The sequence below is a fragment of the Loxodonta africana genome, chromosome 12 (assembly GCF_030014295.1).
Source record: "Loxodonta africana isolate mLoxAfr1 chromosome 12, mLoxAfr1.hap2, whole genome shotgun sequence".
Lineage (NCBI taxonomy): Eukaryota > Metazoa > Chordata > Mammalia > Proboscidea > Elephantidae > Loxodonta > Loxodonta africana.
Window position 1 is genome coordinate 51502096 of NC_087353.1, and position 22073 is coordinate 51524168.

Below are 22073 nucleotides of genomic sequence, written 5' to 3' on the forward strand. Positions count from 1 at the left end.
CTCCCTCCAAGCATCAGTGAGGTACGTGTGTCGCTATTCCTAAAGCACCTTGGTGGGTGGGCTCTGCATCTGTACCTTAGGCCCCCAATGCAAGTACCTCTATAGAATGGTAGGTGTCGCCCTCCTTAGACCCCAAGGCAGGACACTAGGTGGTCTAGGGGGAGCTTCAGCCCTCAGTTCCCTGTTGTGGGTCAGTGAGGGCTCTGTTGAATACGCAGAGATATCAGACCTGGGAAACTTGTCTTTCCAGTAAATCCACTAAAAAAAATGCAGTCAGATCCCTGTCAGAAATGCCTTTGCATTATAATAGCCAACTTGTTCCCTGTAGGGATGAAAGCCCGAGACTGGGGATCACATATGCTTGGCTAGAGCTGACTCTGTGTTTTTAGTCCAATTAGGGAAGGATTTTAAGTCCCTGGGTTTTTTGTGGTTGCTTCTCTCAGGCCAGAAGAATGGGTTAGGAAAAGACCAAAAAAAAAAAAGGAAAAGAAAAACCGTGGAGCAGTTCTCCCTCTGGCTCAGGAAATTCCAATATTAATGAAGCCGCCTGGGAAGGGGGGGGGTTCAGAAAAACAGGAGAGAGTAGCACCCTGGAATATAGACGAAGTTACTTATCTTGCTTGGGATGACTGTTTTATCTGAGATTCCCGAGGGGCGCTTCTCCTGTGTGCGCTGGCTGGGTGGAGATTGCCCCCGAGGATCAGGCCCGCGTCCCGTGCTTGCGCTGTCTCAGAAGCCACAGTCAATTCTTCTGCTGCCAGTCCAAAGCCAAGCGTCAAGGTTCCCCGGCTGGGACCCTGCACTCCTGGCTTCAAAAACAGTTGCTGCCTCCCGTTGACTTCTCCTCCCACCAGCCGCGTCACCACGCCTCCCACACAGACCGGCTGGGCCCCCCCAGGTCAGTTCAGGGGGCCGGGGCTGTGCCCCCTTGTTTGCCCCATGACAGGATGTCGTGCTCAGCTCCCCTGAGCCCAGTCCAAAGCCCCGAACGTAAGTTCCCTGGCTGGGACGCTGTACTCCCGGCTCCAATACCAGTCACTGCCTCCCGGTGACTTCTCCTCCCGCCAGCCTTGTCGCTGCCCGCATGGACCAGCTGGGACCCCTCCCGAGGTCAGTTCAGGGGGGTAGGGCTGCGCCCCCTGTTTGCGCTGTGACAGGAAGCTGTGCTCAGCTCCCCTGCGCCCAGTCCAAAGCCCGGCGCCAAGGTTTCCTGACTGGGACACTGGCTCCAGGATCCGAAAACAGTCGCTGCTTCCCCGTAGTTGTTTGTTTTCGGTCTCTGTCACATGGGTCAACTCTTTAAATCTGTGTTTTTTGGTCAGGGTTCATAGATTGTCATGTATGTGATCGATTCACTTGTTTTTCCGAGTCTTTGTTGCAAGAGGGATCCGGGGTAGCGTCTACCTAGTCAGACATCTTGGCCCCCCAACCTATTTCTAACTTTTTAAGGAAAAGCCAAATAGATTTGCAAAGTGGTTGTACCATTTTACATTCCCACTAGCAGTGTATAAGAGTTCCAATCTTTCCACAGCCTCTCTAACATTTATTATTTTGTGTTTTTTGGATTAATGCCAGCCTTGTTGGAGTGAGATGGAATCTCATCGTAGTTTTAATTTGCATTTCTCTGATGCCTAATGATCGAGAGCATTTTCTCATGTATCTATTACCCGCCCAAATATTTTCTTTAGTGAAGTGTCTGTTAATATCCTTTGCCCAATTTTTAATTGGGTTGTTTGTCTTTTTGTGGTTGAGTTTTAACAGAATCATACAGATTTTAGAGATCAGGCGCTGGTTGGAAATGTCATAGCTGAAAATTTTTTCCCAATCTATAGGTGGTCTTTTTACTCTTTTGGTGAAGTCTTTAGATGAGCATAGGTGTTTGATTTTTAGGAGCTCTCAGTTATCTGGTTTCTCTTTGACATTTTTGGTAATGTTTTGTATTCTGTTTATGCCTTGTATTAGGGCTCCTAACGTTGTCCCTATTTTTTCTTCCATGATTTTTATCATTTTAGACTTTAGGTCTTTGATCCATTTGGAGTTAGTTTTTGTGCATGGTGTAAGGTATGGGTCCTGTTTCATTTTTTTGCAAATGGATATCCAGTTATGCCACCACCATTTGTTAAAAAGACTATCTTTCCCCCAATTAAGTGACACTGGGCCTTTGTCAAATATCAGCTGCTCATATGTGGATGCATTTATATCTGGGTTCTCAATTCTGTTCCATTGGTCTATGTGCCTGTTGTCGTACCAGTACCAGGCTGTTTTGAGTACTGTGGCTGTATAATTGGTTCTAAAATCAGGTAGAGTGAGACCCTCCACTTTGTTCTTCTTTTTCAGTAATGCTTTACTTATCCGGGGCTTCTATCCCTTCCATATGAAGTTGGTGATTTGTTTCTCCATCACATTAAAAAATGTCATTGGAATTTGGATCGGAAGTGCATTGTATATATAGGTAGCTTTTGGTAGAATTTTTTTGAAAATTTTTTTGGTAGAATAGGCATTATTACTATGTTAAGTCTTCCTATCCATGAGCAAGGTATGTTTTTCCACTTATGTAGGTCCCTTTTAATTTCTTGAGCTAGTACTTTGTAGTTTTCTTTGTATAAGTCTTTTACATCTTTGGTAAGATTTATCCCTAAGTATTTTATCTTCTTGTGGGCTACGGTGAATGGTATTGATTTAGCAATTTCTGCTTTGATGTTCTTTTTATTGATATAGAGGAATCCAAGTGGTTTTTGTATCTTTATCTTATAACCTGAAACTGCCAAACTCTTCTATTAGTTTCAGTAGTTTTCTTGAGGATTCCTTAGTGTTTTCTGTGTATAAGATCATATCATCTGCAGATAGAAGTACTTTTACTTCTTTCTTGCCAATCCGGATGCCCTTTATTTCTTTGTCTAGCCCAAATGCTCTGGCTAGGACCTCCAGCACAATGTTGAATAAGAGCGGTGATAAAGGGCATCCTTGTCTGGCTCCCGTTCTCAAGGGGAATGCTTTTAGGCTCTTTCCATTTAGAATAATGTTGGCTGTTGGCTTTGTATAGATGCCCTTTATTATGTTGAGGAATTTTCCTTCAATTCCAATTTTGCTGAGAGTTTTTATCATGAATGGGTGTTGGACTTTGTCAAATGCCTTTTCTGCATCAATTGATAAAATCATGTTTTTTGTCTTTTGTTTTATTTACATGGTGGATTACATTATTGGTTTTTCTAATAGTGAACCAACCTTGCATACCTGGTATAAAACCCACTTGGTCATGGTGGATTATTTTTTTGATATGTTGTTGAATTCTATTGGCTAGAATTTTGTTGAGGATTTTTGCATATATGTTCTTGAGTGGTAAAGGCCTGTAATTTTCTTTTTTTGTGGTGTCTTTACCTGGTTTTGGTATCAGAGATATGGTGGCTTCATAGAATGAGTTAGGGAGTATTCCATCCTTTTCTATGCTCTGAAATACCTTTAGTAGTAGTGGTGTTAACTCTTCTCTGAAAGTTTGGTAGAACTCTGCAGTGAAGCCGTCTGGTCCAGGGCTTTTTTTTGCTGGGAGTTTTTTGGTTAGCTTTTCAATCTCTTTTTTTTGTTATGGGTCTATTTAGTTGTTCTACTTCTGATTGTGTTAGTTTAGGTAGGTAGTGTTTTTCTAAGAATTCATCCATTTCTTCTAGGTTTGCAAATTTGTTAGAGTAAAATTTTTCGTAATAATCTGATATGATTCTTTTAATTTCAGTTGGGTCTGTTGTGATATGGCCTTTCTCATTGCTTATTCGGGTTATTTGTTTCCTTTCCTGTATTTCTTTAGTCAGTCTGGCCAATGGTTTATCAATTTTGTTAATTTTTTCAAAGAACCACCTTTTGAGGCAGGGCCAAGACGGCAGACTAGGTGGACGCTACCGCGGATCCCTCTTACAACAAAGACATGGAAAAACAAGTGAATCGATCACATACATAACAATCTACTAACTCTGAACAACAAACAGAGATTTAGAGACAGAGAATGAAGAAATACGGGGAGGCAGTGATTGTTTTCAGAGCCTGGAGCCAGCATACCAGTCAGGTGACCTTCAGAGCCTGATTCGGGGCACAGCCCAGGGGGCAGACGGCACAGAAAAGGGGCCCAGCCGTAGCCCCCGAACTCATTCCGGGAGGGGGCCCAGGCTGTTCGCGCGGGCCGCGTGGCGGCGCAGCCGGTGGGAGAAGTCCCCGGGAGGCAGCGACTGGTCTTGGAGCGGGGAGAGCAGCGTCCCAGCCAGGGAGCTGTCCCGCCGGGATTTTGGCGGGCCCGGGTGTGGCGTGAGCGCGGGGAGCAGCTATATCCCCCTGAATTGACCCCGGGGGAGGGCCCAGCCGGTTTGCGTGGGCGGTGCCCAGCCGGTTCGCGCGGAAGGCGCGGCGGCGCAGCCGGTGGGAGAAGTCCCCAGGAGGCAGTGACTGGTCTTGGAGCGGGGAGAGCAGCGTCCCAGCCGGAGAGCCGTCCCGCCGGGATTTTGGTGGGCGCGGGCGTGGCGTGAGCGTGGGAAGCAGCTCCATCCCCCTGAATTGACCCCGGGGGGGTCCCAGCCGGTTTTCCGGGGCAGCGCGCAACGTGGCTGGCGGGACGGGGAGTCCCCGGGAGGCAGCGACTGATTTTGGAGTCGGGAGTGCACCGTCCCAGTAGGGGAGCCTTAACCTAGGGGGTGGCGCTGACAGCAGAGGATCTGACCATGACTCAAGCGGGCCAGATCCCCCTGGGGCAATCTCCACACAGCCAGTACACATAGGCGACGCGCCCCGCGGAAATCTCAGATATAATAGTCATTCCAAGCAAGACAAGCAACTCTGGCTATATTCTGAGGTGCTACTCTCCTATCTCTCTGATCCCTCCCTCACCCTCCCCAGGCGGCTCCATTAACATCCGAATAGCCTGAGCTAGAGGGAGAACTCTGATAGGGATCTGACTGCATTTTTTTTAGAGGATTTTCTGGAAAAACTAGTTTCCCAGTGATGGCTCGGAGACAGCAGTCCATATGAAACCACATAAAGAAGCAGACCATGACAGCTTCTACAACCCCCCAAACGAAAGAATCAAAATCTTTCCCAAACGAAGATACAATCCTGGAATTATCAGATACAGAATATAAAAAACTAATTTACAGAATGCTTCAAGACATCACAAATGAAATAAGGCAAACTGCAGAAAAAGCCAAGGAACACACTGATAAAACGGTTGAAGAACTCAAAAAGCTTATTCAAGAACATAGTGGAAAACATTAGTAAGTTGCAAGAATCCATAGAGAGACAGCATGTAGAAATCCAAAAGATTAACAATAAAATTACAGAATTAGACAACGCAATAGGAAGTCAGAGGAGCAGACTCGAGCAATTAGAATGTAGACTGGGACATCTGGAGGACCAGGGAATCAACATCAACATAGCTGAAAAAAAATCAGATAAAAGAATTTAAAAAAATGAAGAAACCCTAAGAGTCATGTGGGACTCTATCAAGAAGGATAACTTGCGAGTGATCGGAGTCCCAGAACAGGGAGGGGGGACAGAAAACACAGAGAAAATAGTTGAAGAACTCCTGACACAAAACTTCCCTGACATCATGAAAGACGAAAGGATATCTATCCAGGATGCTCATCGAACCCCATTTAAGACTGATCCAAAAAGAAAAACACCAAGACATATTACCATCAAACTTGCCAAAAACAAAGATAAAGAGAAAATTTTAAAAGCAGCCAGGGAGAAAAGAAAGGTTTTCTGCAAGGGAGAATCCATAAGAATAAGTTCAGACTACTCAGCAGAAATTATGCAGGCAAGAAGGGAATGGGACAACATATACAGAGCACTGAAGGAGAAAAACTGCCAGCCAAGGTTCATATATCCAGCAAAACTCTCTCTGAAATATGAAGGCAAAATTAAGATATTTACAGATAAACACAAGTTTAGCGAATTTGCAAAAACCAAACCAAAGCTACAAGAAATGCTAAAGGAGATTGTTTGGTCAGAAAACCAATAATATCAGGTACCAGCACAATACAAGGTCACAAAACAGAACGTCCTGATATCAACTCAAATAGGGAAATCACAAAAACAAACAAGTTAAGATTAATTTTAAAAAAAGAACCACCTTTTGGCTTTGTTAATTCTTGCAATTGTTTTTCTGTTCTCTAATTCATTTAATTCTGCTGTAATTTTTATTGTTTGTTTTCTTCTGGTGCCTGATAGATTCTTTTGTTTCTCTCTTTCTATTTGTTCAAGCTGCAGGGATAATTCTTTGATTTTGGCCCATTCTTCTTTTTGGATGTGTGCATTTATTGATATAACTTGACCTCTGAGCACTGCTTTTGCTGTGTCCCAAAGGTTCTGATAGGAAGTGTTTTCATTCTCATTGGAGTCTCTGAATTTCTTTATTCCATCCTTAATGTCTTCTATAATCCAGTCTTTTTTGAGCAGGGTATTGTTCAGTTTCCAAGTATTTGATTTCTTTTCCTGCTTTTCCTGTTATTGATTTCCACTTTTATGGCCCTATGATCAGAGAAGATGCTTTGTAATATTTTGATGTTTTGGATTCTGCAAAAGTGTGTTTTATGACCTAATATGTGATCTATTCTAGAAAATGTTCCATGTGTACTGGAAAAAAAGTATTCTTTGCAGCTGTTGGGTGGAGTGTTCTGTATAAGTCTATGAGGTCGAGTTGGTTGATTGTAGCAATTAGATCTTCCATGTCTCTATTGAGCTTCTTAATGGAAGTCCTATCCTTCACCAAAAGTGGTGTGTTGAAGTCTCCTGCTATAATTGTGGAGGTGTCTGTCTCACTTTTCAGTTCTGTTAAAGTTTGTTTTATGTATCTTGCAGCCCTGTCATTGGGTGCATAAATATTTAATATGGTTATATCTTCCTGGTCAATTGTCCCTTTAATCATTATGTAGTGTCCTTCTTTATCCTTTGTGGTGGATTTAACTTTAAAGTCTATTTTGTCAGATATTAATATTGCTACTCCTGCTCTTTTTTGCTTGTTGTTTGCTTGATATATTTTTTTTCCATCCTGTGCATTTTAGTTTGTGTCTCTAAGGTGTGTCTCTTCTAGGAACCATATGGACGGATCGTGTTTTTTTTATCCAGTCTGAGACTCTCTGTCTCTTTATTGGTGCATTTAGTCCATTTACATTCAGTGTAATTATATATAAGTATGAGTTTAGTGCTGTTATTTTGATGCCTTTTTGTGTGTGTTGTTGACAATTTCATTTTTCCACTTACTTTTCGGTGCTGAGAAGTTTTTCTTCATAAATTGTGTGTTCCTCATTTTCTAAGTAGTTGAATTTATGTTTGCTGGGTCATTATGTTTTTCTTGGTTTTTATTTTGAATTATGAAATTGTTAGACCTCTTTGTGGTTACCTTAAGATTTATACCTATTTTTCTAAGTAAAAACCTAACTTGTATCATCCTGTATCACCTTGTTTTCCTCTCCATATGGAAGATCTATGCCTCCTGTGTTTAGTCCTTCTTTTTGTTTATTGTAATCTTTTACCTAATGACTTCAATGATTCCCTGTTTTGAGCATTTTTTGTTTTTGTGATTTCCCTATTTGATTTGTTATCAGGATGTTCTGTTCTGTGACCTAGTGTTGTGTTGGTATCTGATATTATTGATTTTCTGACCAAAGAATTTCCTTTAGTAATTCTTGTAGCTTTGGTTTGGTTTTTGCAAATTCTCTAAGGTTGTGTTTATCTGTAAATATTTTAATTTCGCCTTCATATTTGAGGGAGGGTTTTGCTGGATATATGATTCTTGGCTGGCAGTTTTTCTACCTCAGTGCTCTATATATGTCATCCCATTGCCTTCTTGACTGCATGGTTTCTGCTGAGTAGTCTGAACTTATCCTTATTGATTCTCCTTTGTAGATGACTTTTCTTTTTTCCTTGGCTGCTTTTAAAATTTTCTCTTTATCATTGGTTTTGGCAAGTATGATGATAATATGTCTTGGTGATTTTCTTTTTGAATCAATCTTATATGGGGCTCAATGAGCATCTTGGATGGATATCTTTTCATCTTTCATGATGCCAGGGAATTTTTCTGCCAACAAATCTTCAACTGTTCTCTCTGTATTTTCTGCTATCCCTCCCTGTTTGGAATGCCAATCACACGCAAGTTATTCTTCTTGATAGGGTCCCACATGATTCTTAGGGTTTCTTCATTTTTTTTAATCTTTTATCTCATTTTTCTTGAACTATATTGGTGTCAATTGCCTTATCCTCCACCTCCCCCACTCTGCATTCCAATTGCTCTATTCTGCTCCACTTACTTACTATTGAGTTGCCTAAATCTGTAATTGTGCTCTTAATCTTTTGGATTTCTGAGTGCTGTCTCTCTATGGATTCTTGTAGCTTATTAATTTTTCCACCATGTTCTTGAATAATCTTTTTGATTTCTTCCACTGCTTTATCAGTGTGTTCCTTGGCTTTTTCTGTAGATTGCCTTATTTCATTTCTGAGGTCATCCCTGATGTCTTGAAGCATTCTGTATATTAATTTTTTATATTCTTCATCTGGCAATTCCAGGATTGTATCTTCATTTGGGAAAGATTTTGATTCTTTAATTTGGGGATTTGTAGTAGCAATCATGGTCTGCTTCTTTATGCGATTTGATATCGACTGCTGTCTCTGAGCCATGTATAAGATATCGGAATGATTTATTTTACATTCGCTCACTGAGTCTTTTCTTCTTGGTTTGTTTCAATATACCCAGATGGGCTACTAGATTGCACTGTCTTGATTGTTGTAGCCTTTGAATCACTTATGTCTTATTACCAGCTGGTTTGAGCTGTTACCAGATATATAAGCCTAGGAGTCCATTCACTATTCTTGAATAGAATCAGCTTAGGTGTTCTGATTTTGGGTCACCAAGTGTGTGGTGTAGACTGTCACCTATGAACTTAGAGGAGTAGTGGTGACAGTTGTGCACACCAGATTCTAGTAGCGGCAGAGGGTCACACTCCAAGGAGAGCAGGATGCTGACAGCCTTCCCCCAGGTGCCAGTGAGGTAGGTGTGTCTCTATTCTTAGAGCACTTTGCTGGGTGGGCTCTGCAGCTGTACCTTAGGTACCCAATGCTTGTACCTCTAAAGATCGGTAGGTGTCAGTATCCTCAGACCCCTTTGGCAGGTGGCTAGGTGGTTTGGGTGGAGCTTCAGCCCTCGGTTCCCTGCTGTGGATCAGTGAGGGCTCTGTTTAATAGGTAGAGTGGTATCAGACCTGGAAAACTTGTCTTTCCACTGCTCCACTAAAACAATTACAGTCAGATCTCTATCAGAATTGCCTTTGCATTATAATAGCCACCTTGTTCCCTGTAGGGATGAAAGCCAAAGACTGTGGATCTCATATGCTTGGCTGGAGCTAGTTCTGTATTTTTATTCCAGTTTAGGGAATTCAGGGAAGAATTCCTCCCCCTTCCCTGCCCCCCCCAGGTTGTTAGTTGCTGCTTCTCTCAGGCCAGGAGAATGGGTTAGGAAAAAAAAAAAAAAAAACCCAAAGAGCACTTCTCTCCCTGGCCCAGGAAATTCCAATGTTAATGAAGCCGCCTGGGGCAGGGATCGAGTGATCAGATAGGTAGGAGAGAGTAACACCTAGCAATATAGACAAATTTACTTATCTTGTTTGGTGATGACTGTTTTATCTGAGATTCCAGAGGGGCATGTAGCCTGTGTGAGCTGGCTGGGCTGAGATTGCCCCCGAGGGTCAGGCCTACGTCCCATCCTAGAAGCTGTGGTCAGCTCCTCTGCTCCTATTTCAAATCCCAGCGCCAAGGTTTTCTGGCTGGGACACTGCACTCCAGGCTCCAAAACCAGTCGCTACTTCCTGGTAATTTCTCCTCCTGTCAGCCGCATCACTGTGCTGCCTGCATGCACTGGCTGGATTTCCCCCGAGGGTACTTCAGAGGGCTAGGGCTGTGTCCTGTGCTTGCGCAGTCTCAGGAAGCCATGCTCAGCTCCTCTGCACTTAGTGCAAAGCCCAGCACCAAGGTTTTCTGACTAGGACGCTGGCTCCAGGCTCCGAAAACAGTCGCTGCTTCCCTGTGGTTGTTCGTTCTCTTGTCAGCCGCATCGGTACGCAGCCTGCTTGTGCTGGCTGAATCTCTACGGAGGTTACCCCAGGGGATTAGGGGTTAGGGCTGTGTCCCATGCTTGCTCTGTCTCAATAAGCCACAATCAGCCCCACTACTCAGCACCAGGGAACCATGAGGGCTCAGGGCCGTGGCATGGGACACCAGTTCCAGAAGAGATTGCTGCTTCAGGGTGCAGCTTTTCACTCCCCTGTCACTCAGGTCAACTTTAGTTCTGTGTTTGATGGTCAGGGTTCGTAGATTGTCATGTAAGTGATTGATTCACTTGTTTTTCCCAGTCTTTGTTGCAAGAGTGATCCACGGTGGCTTCTTACCTAGTCAGCCATCTTGGTCCTGTCTGTTTTTTACATTTTTAAATGGTTACATTTAAATGGTTTTTTATATAATGTGTGTGTGTATATATATATCAAAAAATAAAGAAAAATCCTCTTGCTGTCCAGTCAATTCCAACTCATAATGACCCTATAGGACAGAGCAGAACTTTCCCATAGGGTTTCCAATCAGTGGCTGGTGAATTTGAACTGCTGACGTTGTGGTGAGCAGCCGGGCTCTTATCCACTGCACCACCAGGGCTTCAAATGGTTATATAATACCCTCAATTTTCCTTTTGAGCCTGAAAAGCCTAAAATATTTGCAACCAGGCCTTTAAGAAAGTTTGCCAACCCTACTGTAGGCTAATCAGAAGCTCTCTCTGGAGATGGGGATGATGGGCTACCTTCCTTTGAGACACATGGGCTGTATTGTGGTGAATTCTCAAAATGCTAGTGAGATTTGCTTTAAAATGTGATAGAAACATCTAATGTGGAAGTACTAAATACTCATAGACTTTGGCTAGCCGAGTCACAACTCCCTCCATTAGTGCACATTACTAATATTATTGATCAACACTTACTATGTCTACTGTGAAGCTATTCTAGGCCTCTAGATAGCCTATGAACAACTTTTTATCAGTAATCTTGTCCAAAACATATAAGATTTTGTTCTCCGTCCCCCAGCCTTTTTGTTTTGGCTTGGTGCAGGGTGGGCGGAATGTACAGTCTCAGGTAATACATATGAAAGTGGATGTCTACTTCCTAGGGCACCATATAAAAGATGTAAAGCACTAAAAGTAATAAAATCTTTCTCAGTGCAGCCTGAAAAAATAAGAAAACTGAGGTCACCCATAAATACGGTCTGCTTAAGCCATCCAATAGGCTTAAACAATAGCATAAAACTTGGGTCTGTGTTTTGAATGTAGTTAGAGGAAGGTGCATTTTGGTTTTTAAAAATCAATGTAAATTAGTCTTAATCTGAATTCACCTCAAGCGAAATGCGGTAGTCCAGGACATAGTAGAATGATTAGGAATCAATTTCTACTGGTTTTATTTTTTTAATGTCTTATGTATTTAGCATCTGAGACTGGCGATATAACATGGTTAAAAAAAAAAAGACAAAACAACAGTAGATCATGGTGGGTGAAATGGCTGCTATCTATTCACTTAGGAAGTTTTTTTTTTATCTTTCTTATTTTCTTTTTATTGTGGTAAAAATACATATAACAAAACATTTGCCAATGCACCATTTTATACATGTACAAATCAGTAATATCAATTACATTCATCATGTTGAACAACTCTCACTATCCTTTTCCAAATTATTAAACCTTCCTTAAAATAAACTCAATGTCCCTTAAGCAATAACCACCCATTTCCTCCACTTCCCTCCCCTGGTTACCACTAATAAATTTTGGTCTCTATGTATTTGCTTATTTCATGTGAGTGGGATCATATAGTATTTGTCCTTTTATGACTGACTTATTTCACTCAGCTTAATGTTTACAAGGTTCATTTATGTCGTATCACATATCAGAATTTCATTTCTCTTTATGGCTAAATAACATTCCATTGTATACGTATAACATATTTTGTTTATCCATTCATCTGTTGATGGACACTTGGGTTGTTTGCACCATTGGCTGTTAACGCCTTTGAATTACAGTGGTGGTGAAGAATATTGAATATACCATGGACAGCCAAAAGAAAAAATGTATCTGTCTTGGAAGAAGTACAGCCAGAACTCTCCTTAGAGGCAAAGACAGAGAGGCTTCGTCTCACATACTTCGGACACGTTATCAGGAGGGGCTAGTCCCTGGAGAAAGATATCATGCTTGGTAAAGTTGAGGGCCAGCAAAAGAGAGAATGACCCTGAATGAGTTGGATGACACAGTGGCTGCAACAATGAGCTCAAGCATAACAATGATTGTGGGGATGGTGCAGACCAAGTCGGTATTTCATTCTGTTGCACATAGTGTCACTATGAATTGGAACCAACTTGGTGGCATCTAACAAGAACAACAGTCTTTGGCTGAAAGGTGGACTTCAGGACTGGCTTAATTTCTGAGTTAGAAGGGTATCCGGGGCCATAGTCTCAGGGATTCCTCCAGACTCTGTCAGACCAGTAAGTCTGGTCTTTTTTTGTGAATTTGAATTTTACTCTACATTTTTTTTCCCACTCTGTCCAGAACCCTTTATTGTGATCCCTGTCAGAGCAGTTGGTGGTGGTGGCCAGGCACCATCTTGTTCTTCTGGACTCAGGCTTGTGGAGGCTGTGGTTCATTTGGTCCATTAGTCCTTTGTACTAATTTTTTCCTTGTGTTTTCAGTTTTTTTTTAATTCTTCTTTGCGTTGGAAGTGGTGGGACCAATAGATGTATCTTAGATGGCTGCTCAGCAGCTTTTTAAGACCCCAGACACTATTCACCAAGGTAGGATGTAGAACATTTTCTGTATGAACTATATTATGCCAATTGACCTAGATATCCCCTGAGACTATGGTCCCTAGGCCTCGGGCCCAGTAACAGTCCTTCAAGGTGTTTGGATGTGTCTAGGAAGCTTCTAGGTCAAGTTGTGCTGACTTCCCCTGTGTTGTGTGTTGTCTTTCCCTTCACCAAAGTTGACACTTGTCTAATATCTAGTTTTCCCTCCCCATCTCTCCCCTTGCTCTAACAATCAAAGATCGTTTTTTTTCTATCTGTGTGTAAACCTCTTCTTGAGTTTTTATAATAATGATCTCATACAATATTTGTTCTTTTGTGATTTACATTTTAAGCAGTATAATGCCTTCCAGATTCATCCATGTTGTGAGATGTGTATCAGGAAAAGACAACTTTCAGTCCAGTCAGTGAGACAGAGGCATAATATGCTGACAATGCTATCTAATTTTAATCTAGATTCTAGACTAACAGCTATATTTTTTGAGAGAAACATGTTTTTCCTCAGTGGTCAAAATCAGGATGTGAAACCATATACCCCGAGGAGTCTTAACCAAGTGACCATCTACATCCCTCAAAATAAACGAACTCAGCAAGAGCTCTGTCTGGGTGCTATTGCCAACAAGATAGTTTTGCAGGATAAATAGACAAAGAAAATACATGTAAGCATTTTGTGCCCATGATGTAAGCATCCTTTGAAACTACCTGTAATCACTAATTATACTGTTAATAACCAGTAACTAATCAGAGTGTGATTGTTACAATATTCCTGGATTTTCCTGTAATTGCCCTTTCTATGGCCTGGTTCTTCTTTTTACCCTGTAAGAATACTTGTATAACAAAACTTTCCTGAGACTATCAGGTTCCATTTTCAATGGACTACGTAGTTCCCCAATTGCAATTGCTTTAAACCTTTAATAAACCTCTCTGTTTTAGCCTGAAACAAGGTTCAAGTTTTTCTCTGCAACAGGTGTTTAGCTGATTCATCATTGTTCTTTATTCTTGTGTAGTATTCCGTGTGTGTACCTGTGATCATTGGGGTTGTGTGTCAGCTTGGCTTGGACATGATTCTCAGTTGTTTGGCAGTTGTATGATAATGTGATCACTTTCATGATAAGATTTGATATAATGTGGTCACCTCCATTATGGGATCTGCTGTGAGTAGCCAATCAGTTGAAAGGGAGTTTCCTTGCGTGTGTGACCTGCATTGAAAATAAGTGGACATTCCGGCAAGCTTGTGGGCTTTTGCTTGCTCTTGATCCTGTGTCTGGTTCCTGTTTGTCTGACTTCTGGTTCTTGGGACTTGAGCTAGCAGCTTACCTGCCATCTTGCCTGCTGATCTTGGGATTTGCTGGACTTTATAGCCTGTAAGCAAGAGCCCTGCTGTCTGACCTGCTGATCTTGGTTTCACCAGCACCTGTGGCTATTTTGAATCAGGAGAAGCCTCTAGCCTACCCATGGATCTGAGATGTGCCAGCCTCTACAACCACATTAGCTACTTCCTTTATATAAATCTGTCTGTATAGATATTTATACACATTACTGGTTTTGCTTCTCTAGAGAACCCAGCCTAAGACAGTACCATAATTTGTTTATCCATTCATCTGTTGATGGGCACTTAGGATGTTTTCATCTTTTTGCTATTGTGAATAATATTGCAGTGAACGTTGGTGTGCTTGTCTATTCACATGACAGCTCTTACTTCTCTAGGTTGTTTTCCTCGGAGTAGGATTGCTGGATGATATGGTATTTCTATTTCTAGCTTTTAAGGAGGTTTTTCATAGTGGTTGCACCATTTTACATTCCCACCAGCAATGCATAAGAGTTCTAATCTCCCTGCAACCTATCTAGCTTTTGTTACTTTTCGTTTGTTTGTTTTTGGTGCCATTAATGTCCGAGTGAGATGGTATCTCATTGTAGTTTTGATTTGCATTTCTCTAATAAGTAATGATCACAAGCATTTCCTTGTGTGTGTTAGCAACCTGAATATCTTTGGTGAAGTGTCATTCATATACTGTGCCCATTTTTAATTGGATTATTTGTCTTTTTGTTGTTGAGGTGTTGAAGTACTTTGTAGATTTTACAGATTAGACCCTTGTTGGATATGTCATAGCCAAAAAAATTTTCCCAGTCTGTAGGTTCTCTTTTCACACTTTTGGAGAAGTCTTTTGATGAGCTTAAGTGTTTAATTTTTCAGAGCTCCCAGTTATCTAGTTTATCTTCTGGTGTTTCTGCATTGTTAGGTATGGTTTGTGTTCTATTTATGCCATGTATTAGGGCTCCTATTGCTGTCCCTGTTTTATCTTCCATGGTCTTTATAGTTTCAGGTTTTATATTTAGGTCTTTGACCCATTTTGAGTTAGTTTTTGTGTGTGGTGTGAGATATGGGTCCTGTTTCATCTTTTTACAGATGGACATCCAGTTTTGTCAGCACCATTTGTTAAAAAGACTGTCTTTTCTCCATCTAATGGACTTTGGTCTTTTATCAAAGATTATTTCACCATAGATGAATGGATTTACATTTGCATTCTCAATTCTGTTTCATTGGTCTATGTGTCTGTGATTGTACCAGTACCATGCTGTTTTGACTTCCATGGCTTTAAAGTAGGTTCTGAGATCATGTAGTGTGTGGCCTCCTAGTTTTTTCTTTTTCTTAAGCAATTCTTTGCTTATCTGAGGCCTCTTTCTTTACCATATAAAATTGTTGTTTAGTTTTTCCATCTCGTTAAAGAATGCTGCTGGTATTTGGATCAGGATTGCATTATATCTGTAGATCACTTTGGGTAAAATTGACATTTTCGTAATGTCTTCCTACTCATGAACATGGTATGTTTTTTCCATTTATGTAGGTCTCTTTTGATTTCTTGCAGTAATCTTTTTTAGTTTTCTTTGTATAGAATTTTTAAGTCCCTGGTTAGGTTTATTTCTAAGTAGTTTATATTCTTAAGAGTTATTATACATGGCATTGTTCTCCTAGTTTCCTTTTCTAAGTTTTCTTTGCTGATGCATAGGAATCCAACTGATTTTTGTGTGTTATCTTGTACCCTGCTACTCTGCTGAATCTCTGCATTAGTTCCAGTAGTCTTCTTGTGGAGTCTTTGGGGTTCTCTATGTATAGGATCATATCATCTGTGAATAGGGATAGGTTTACTTCTTTTCAATTTGGATGCCCTTATTTCTTTTTCTTTTCTTATTGTTCTAGCTAGGACGTTCAGCACAATATTAAATAGGAGTGGTGATGAAGGGCTTCCTTGTCTTGTTTCCATTCTCTGGTGAATGATTTGAACCTCTCTCTGTTGAGAATGATGTTGGCTGTCAGTTTTGTGTGTTGTTGTTAAATGCTATCACGTTAGTTCCAACTTATAGCAACCCTATAGGACAGAGTAGAACTGCCCCACAGGATTTCCAAGTAGCAGCTAGTGGATTTGAACTGCTTAACTTTTGGTTAGCAGCTGAGTTCTTAACCACTACATCACCAGGGCTCCACTTGGTTTTGTGTAGGTGCCCTTCATTCTGTTGAGGAGCTTCCCTACTATTCCTATTTTGCAGAGAGTCTTTATGAGGAATGGAAGTTGGATTTTGTCAAATGCCTTTTCTGCATTGATTGAGATGACCATGTGATTCTTTTCTTCTGTTCTATTCATGCAGTGAGTTGTTTTGATTGATTTTCCAATGTTGAACTCCATCCCTGCACATCTAGTATGAATCCCACTTGGTTGAAGTGTATTATTTTTTCAATATGATGCCGAATTCTATTGGCTAGAATTTTGTTGAAAATGTTTGCGTCTACATTCACGAGACACGTTGGTCTGTAATTTTATTTTATTTTTGTGGTGTCTTTGCCTGGCTTTATTACTAGGGTATTGTTGGCTTTATATAATGAATTTGGGAGTATTCCTTCCTTTCCTCTGCTCCAAAATAGTTTGAGTAATGCCGGTGTGAGCCGTTCTCTAAATGTTTGGTAGAATTCTTTTGCAAATCCATCCAGGCCAGGGCTTTTTTGTTGTTGTTGTTGAAAGTTTATTTTGCCACTTCTTTAAATTCTTCTCTAAAGGGCCACATAAACCAGAGACTACATCAGGCTGAGACCAGAAGACCTAGATGGTACCCAGCTATAATCAGTGACTACCCTGACAGGGAACACAACAAAGAATCCCTCATGGAGCAGGAGAACAGTGGGATGCAGACCTCAAATTCTCATAAAAAGATCAGACTTAATGGTCTGAGACTAGAGGGACCCAGAGGTTATGGTCTCTGGACCTTCTGTTAGCCCAAGACTGGAACCATTCCCAAAGCCAAATCTTCAGACAGAAATTGGCCTGGACTATGAGACATAAAGTGATACTTCTTGGCTTAAGTAGACATGCGAGACTATGTGGGCAGCTCCTGTCTGGAGGTGAGATGAGAAGGCAGAGGGGGACATGAGCTGGTTGAAAGGATGTGGGGAATTCAGGGTGGAGAAGAAGAGTTTGCTGTCTCATTAAAGGGAGAGCAAATAGGAGTACATAGCAAGGTGTATATGAGTTTTTGTATGAGAGATTGACTTGATATGTCAACTTTCACTTAAAGCACAAAAAAGAAAAAAATTCTCTCTTTGGGGTGTTTGTTTAGAATTTCTCTCAGTTTGTGTTAGTTTAGGTAACCAGTGTTTTTCTAGAAATTTGTCCATTTCCTTTAGGTTCTCAAATTTGTTGGAGTATAATTTTTCATAATATTCTGTTATGATCCTTTTTATTTTAGTTGTAATCCCCCCTCCCCATTTCATTTCTTATTTGAGTTATTTGCTTCCTCTCCTGTTTTTCTTTTGTCAGTTTGGCCAATGGTTTGTCAATTTTTTTAAGCTTTTCAAAGAACCAACTTTTGGTCTTGTTGATTCTTTCTATTATTTTTCTGTTCTCTTTTTCATTTATTTCTGCTCTAATCTTTATTATTTCTTTTCTTCTGGTGGCAGTGGTCTTCTTTGGATGTTCTCTTTCAATTTGTTTGAGTTGTAGGGCTAACGTTTTCATTTTGTCCTGTTCTTATTTTTTAGTGTGTGCATTTATTGCTATAACGACCTCTGAGCACTGCCTTCACTGTGCCCCAAAGGTTTTGGTTTATGATGTGTTTGCATTCTCATTTTATTTTAGGAATTTTTTGATTCCCTCTTTGGTTTCTTCTATTACCCAGTTGTTTTGAAGCAAGGTGTTATTCAGTTTCCATGTATTTGATTTTTTTTTTCCTTGCCCTTTGTGTTACTGATTTCTACTTTTATGGCATTGTGATCAGAGAGAATGCTTTGTATTATTTTGATGTTTTGGATTTTATTGAGGGTTGCTTTGCAGCCCAAAATTAGGTCTATTCTGGGGAATATTCAATGTGTTGGAAAAGAATATATACTCTGCTGCTGTTGGGTAGAGTGTTCTATATATGTCCATGAGGTCAAGTTTGTTGATTGTGGCCTTTAGATCTTCTGTATTTTTGTTGAGTTTCTTTCTAGATGTTCTATCCTTTACCGAGAGTGCTATGTTGAAGTCTCCTACTATTATTTTGGAACTATTTCTATTTTTTATTTCTATTTTCAGTGCCATTAGGGTTTTTTTTTTTTTTTTAATGTATTTTGGAGCCCTGTCTTGGGGTGCATAGATATTTATTAAGGTTATGTCTTCTTGGTGGATTTTCCCTTTAATCATTATATAATGTCCTTCCTTATCTTTTATAGTGGATTTTGTCTTAAAGTCTATTTTACCTGAGATTAGTATTACCATTCTTGCCCTTTTTTGGTTACTGTTTGTTTAATATATATTTTTTCCATACTTTGATTTTTAGTATACTCATGTCTTTGTGTCTAAAGTGTTTATTTTGTAGACAGCATATTTATGAGTCTTTTTTTTTTTTTTTAATCCATTCTGCTACTCTCTGTCTCTTTACAGGTGCAATTAAACCATTTACATTCAGTGTGATTATCAATAGTTATGAGTTTATTGCTGTCATATGTTGTGCTTTGTGTGTGTGTGTGTTTGTGGTTCTGACATTTTCTTTGCTCTTCTTGCTTTTCTGTTTTCTTTTTTTTTTGTGGCTTTTCTTTCATTATTATAGATTTTGTGTTTACTGAACCTTCGTGTTTTCCTTCTTTTTTGTTTTAATGAGTAGGTTTGTTAGCTTTCTTTGTGGGTACCGTGAAATTTACCTTTATCTTTCTAAGTCTGAACCAGTCTTTTATTACTTGATATTTGCTTGACTTCCTCTCCATCTGAAAGTTCTCTACTTAACATCTTTTATTCCCCCTTTCATTGTTTTGACATAGTTGTCATTTACAGGTTGTTGTCTGTTTCTCTGTTATAAGTCTTTTACGTTTGTTTTATTATTGAGAATTCTTTATATGGTTGCTATCTGGCTGATGCTTTTCTCTTTCCCAAACTCCTGCTGTTATCTAATGTTGTTGATTCTCTAACCAAAGGACTCCCTTTAATATTTCTTGTAAGTTTGGTTTGATTTTTACAAATTCCCTTAATTTCAGTTTATTTGGAAAGATTCTGATTTTGCGATCATATATGAGAGACAGCTTTGCAGGATATATTGTTCTTAGTTGGCTATTTTTTTCTTTCAAGGTTTTTTATATGTCATCCTATTGCCTTCTTGCCTGCGTAGTTTTTGCCAAGTAATCAGAGCTTAGTCTCATTGTTTCCCCTTTGTAAGTGCCTTTTTGTTTTTCTCGAGCTGCTCTCACGATTCTTTCTTTGTCTTTGGTTTTGGGTAGAGTGATTATGATATGCCATGGTGACTTTCTTTTAGGGTCTACCTTATATGGGGTTTGTTGAGCTTCTTGGATGGTCAGCTTTTTGTCTTTCATAGTATATGGGGAAATTTCTGCCAGTAAATCTTCAACAATCATCTCTGTGTTTTCTATTTTCTCCCCATGTTCTGCAACTCTGATCAGAGGCAAATTTTTGCCCTTGATTGTGTCCCTTATAATTCTTAGGTTTTCTTCATTCATTTCTCTGATTTTTCCTCAAACAAAATGGCATCCATGGATTTGCCTTCAGTCTCACTGATTCTGTCTTCCATTGTTTCATATTTGCTCCTAAAATCTTCTATTAGCTGCCCATTTCTAAAACTTTGTTATCTTTTGGATTTGTAGTTGTTGTTTTTGTATGATTTCTAATTGTTTATTTATTTTGTTGTATCATTTTCTCAAAATCTTGTTTGTCTGTTTTCCTTGATTTTGGCTATGCTAATGTTGGGTTTGCCTGTGTTTTCCATGATTTTGCCTCTCTTTTTTCTTGTCTTTTTTCTGTGTTTTCCTTGATTTCTTTCCTAATCTCTTTGAGAACCCTAAATATTCACTTTTTGATTTCCATGTCAAGTAGTTCCAATGACTTTTTGTCTCCTGGAAGGTTACCTGATTCTTTATTTTGGTTATTTTCTGCAGCCATTTTGTCCTACTCTTTTATGTTTTGATATTGTCTGCTGTCTCCAAAAGTTATTATTTTTTACAAATATAATAATATAAAAAAGTATTATTTTCTTTATTTATTGTATGTTCATTTGTTTTGTCCTGCTTTTTTGTTTTGTTTTGATACGTGAGGGCAGGCAGGCTGGCGTGATTTGCTGCTTGCTCATTTATGGGCATGGTAGCTATCACCAGCTTAGCTGGGTGGGCAAGGCAGCAGCAGGCCTGGAGAGCTCAACTCATTGCATATTGGTTAGGCACGGTGACTGATGGTGGATTGGGCTGGTGCTATTTGCCTCCTGATGTTGGTTCAGCTGTGTGGGAGCATTCAGGAGATGACAAACAGAGAGTAGTATGGGCTTGCTTCCTACTGTTTAGCAGTTGGTTGAGTGGCAGGAGGAGAGGGTCAATGCATGCATGGTGAGGTGGTGGGTCTGAAAGCTGGGTGCACTCTAGCCACAGTGGTGCAGCGGGGGCCAGTAGGAGGAGGGGAAGGTGATGTATAGGACTAGATAAGAGGCAGAAAAAAAGAGAGAGAAAGAAAGACAAAAAAATTAAAAAAGGGCAGCACGGTCTGAGCCAGTGGGCAGGGGTGGGTGGACCTGGGGACTGGTGGGAAGGTGGGGGGGCTGGCTTGTGGGATTAGGTGGGAATGAGAAAGAATAGAAGAAAAGAAAGAAGAGAAAATGTTTAAAAATATAATAAATAAATGGTGGCTTGTCGGGGGCCAGCTGGTGAGGGTGGTGTGGACCTAGAGCAGCAGCAGGCCAGTGTACTGGTGGCACTCTGTCTGTGGTGATGTTTCAGGGAACACTGGGAAGGGCAGGGAGGTGGCGTATAGGGCTATGTGGGAGGGAGAAACAAAAGTAAGAAGAAGAGGGAAAAAGTGGTGGTGCAGTGAAGGCCAGCAAGTGAGGGCACGGCAGACTCAGGGGCTGGTGAGAAGTGAGGGAAGGTAGCTAACAGGGCTAGATGGGACAGAGAAAGAAAAGAAGAAAAAAGGAATAAAATAAAGAAAAAAAGTGGCGGTATGATGGGAGGCAGTGGATGTGGGCAGAGTGGACCTGGGGTGGTGGCAGGCTGGTGGCTCTCTAACTGTGACATCACAGCACAGGCTGGCAGGAAGGAGGGGGAGAGGGTGTACTGGACTAGGAGGGAGGGGGAAAGAAAAGGAAGAAGGAGAAAAACTGGCAGCTTGCTGGGGTCCAATGAGTGGGGTGGGGTGGACTTGGGGGCCAGTGGGGAGGGGCAGTGGTATATGGAGCTAGGTGGGAGGAAGAAGGAAAAGAAGAAGAAGAAAAACAATGGTGGTACTGTAGGAGGCAGAGGTTGGATGCGGGGTGAGGTGGACCCTCAGTTCAGTTGCGGGGGAGATGTCATAAGGGGCTAAGTGAGAGGGAGAAAGAAAAGGAAAGAAAAAAAATATATATATATATAGCAGCATGGCAATAGCTGTCAGGAAGGGGAGCAATGTGGCTTACCAAAGCCTCTGATGAGCCCTGAAATGATCTGTCCTCTCTACCAGACAGGAAGAACAGCTGACAACTTCTTGTGTTGCTATATGCTTTCTCTTGGAGTCAGAGGCCATTTAGAAGTTGGAATAATCCCATCTGGAAACCTAGAGTGGGGCTGGAACTCTCTTTGCACAATAAAATAATAATAATGATAATAACAATAGTGATAGTTAACACTTACTGAGAGATTACCATGTATCACCTGTGAGGTACATGCTATTATTATCATCAGCATTTCTGTTCCAACCCAGAACTGAATCACGGAAAACATGAGAAAT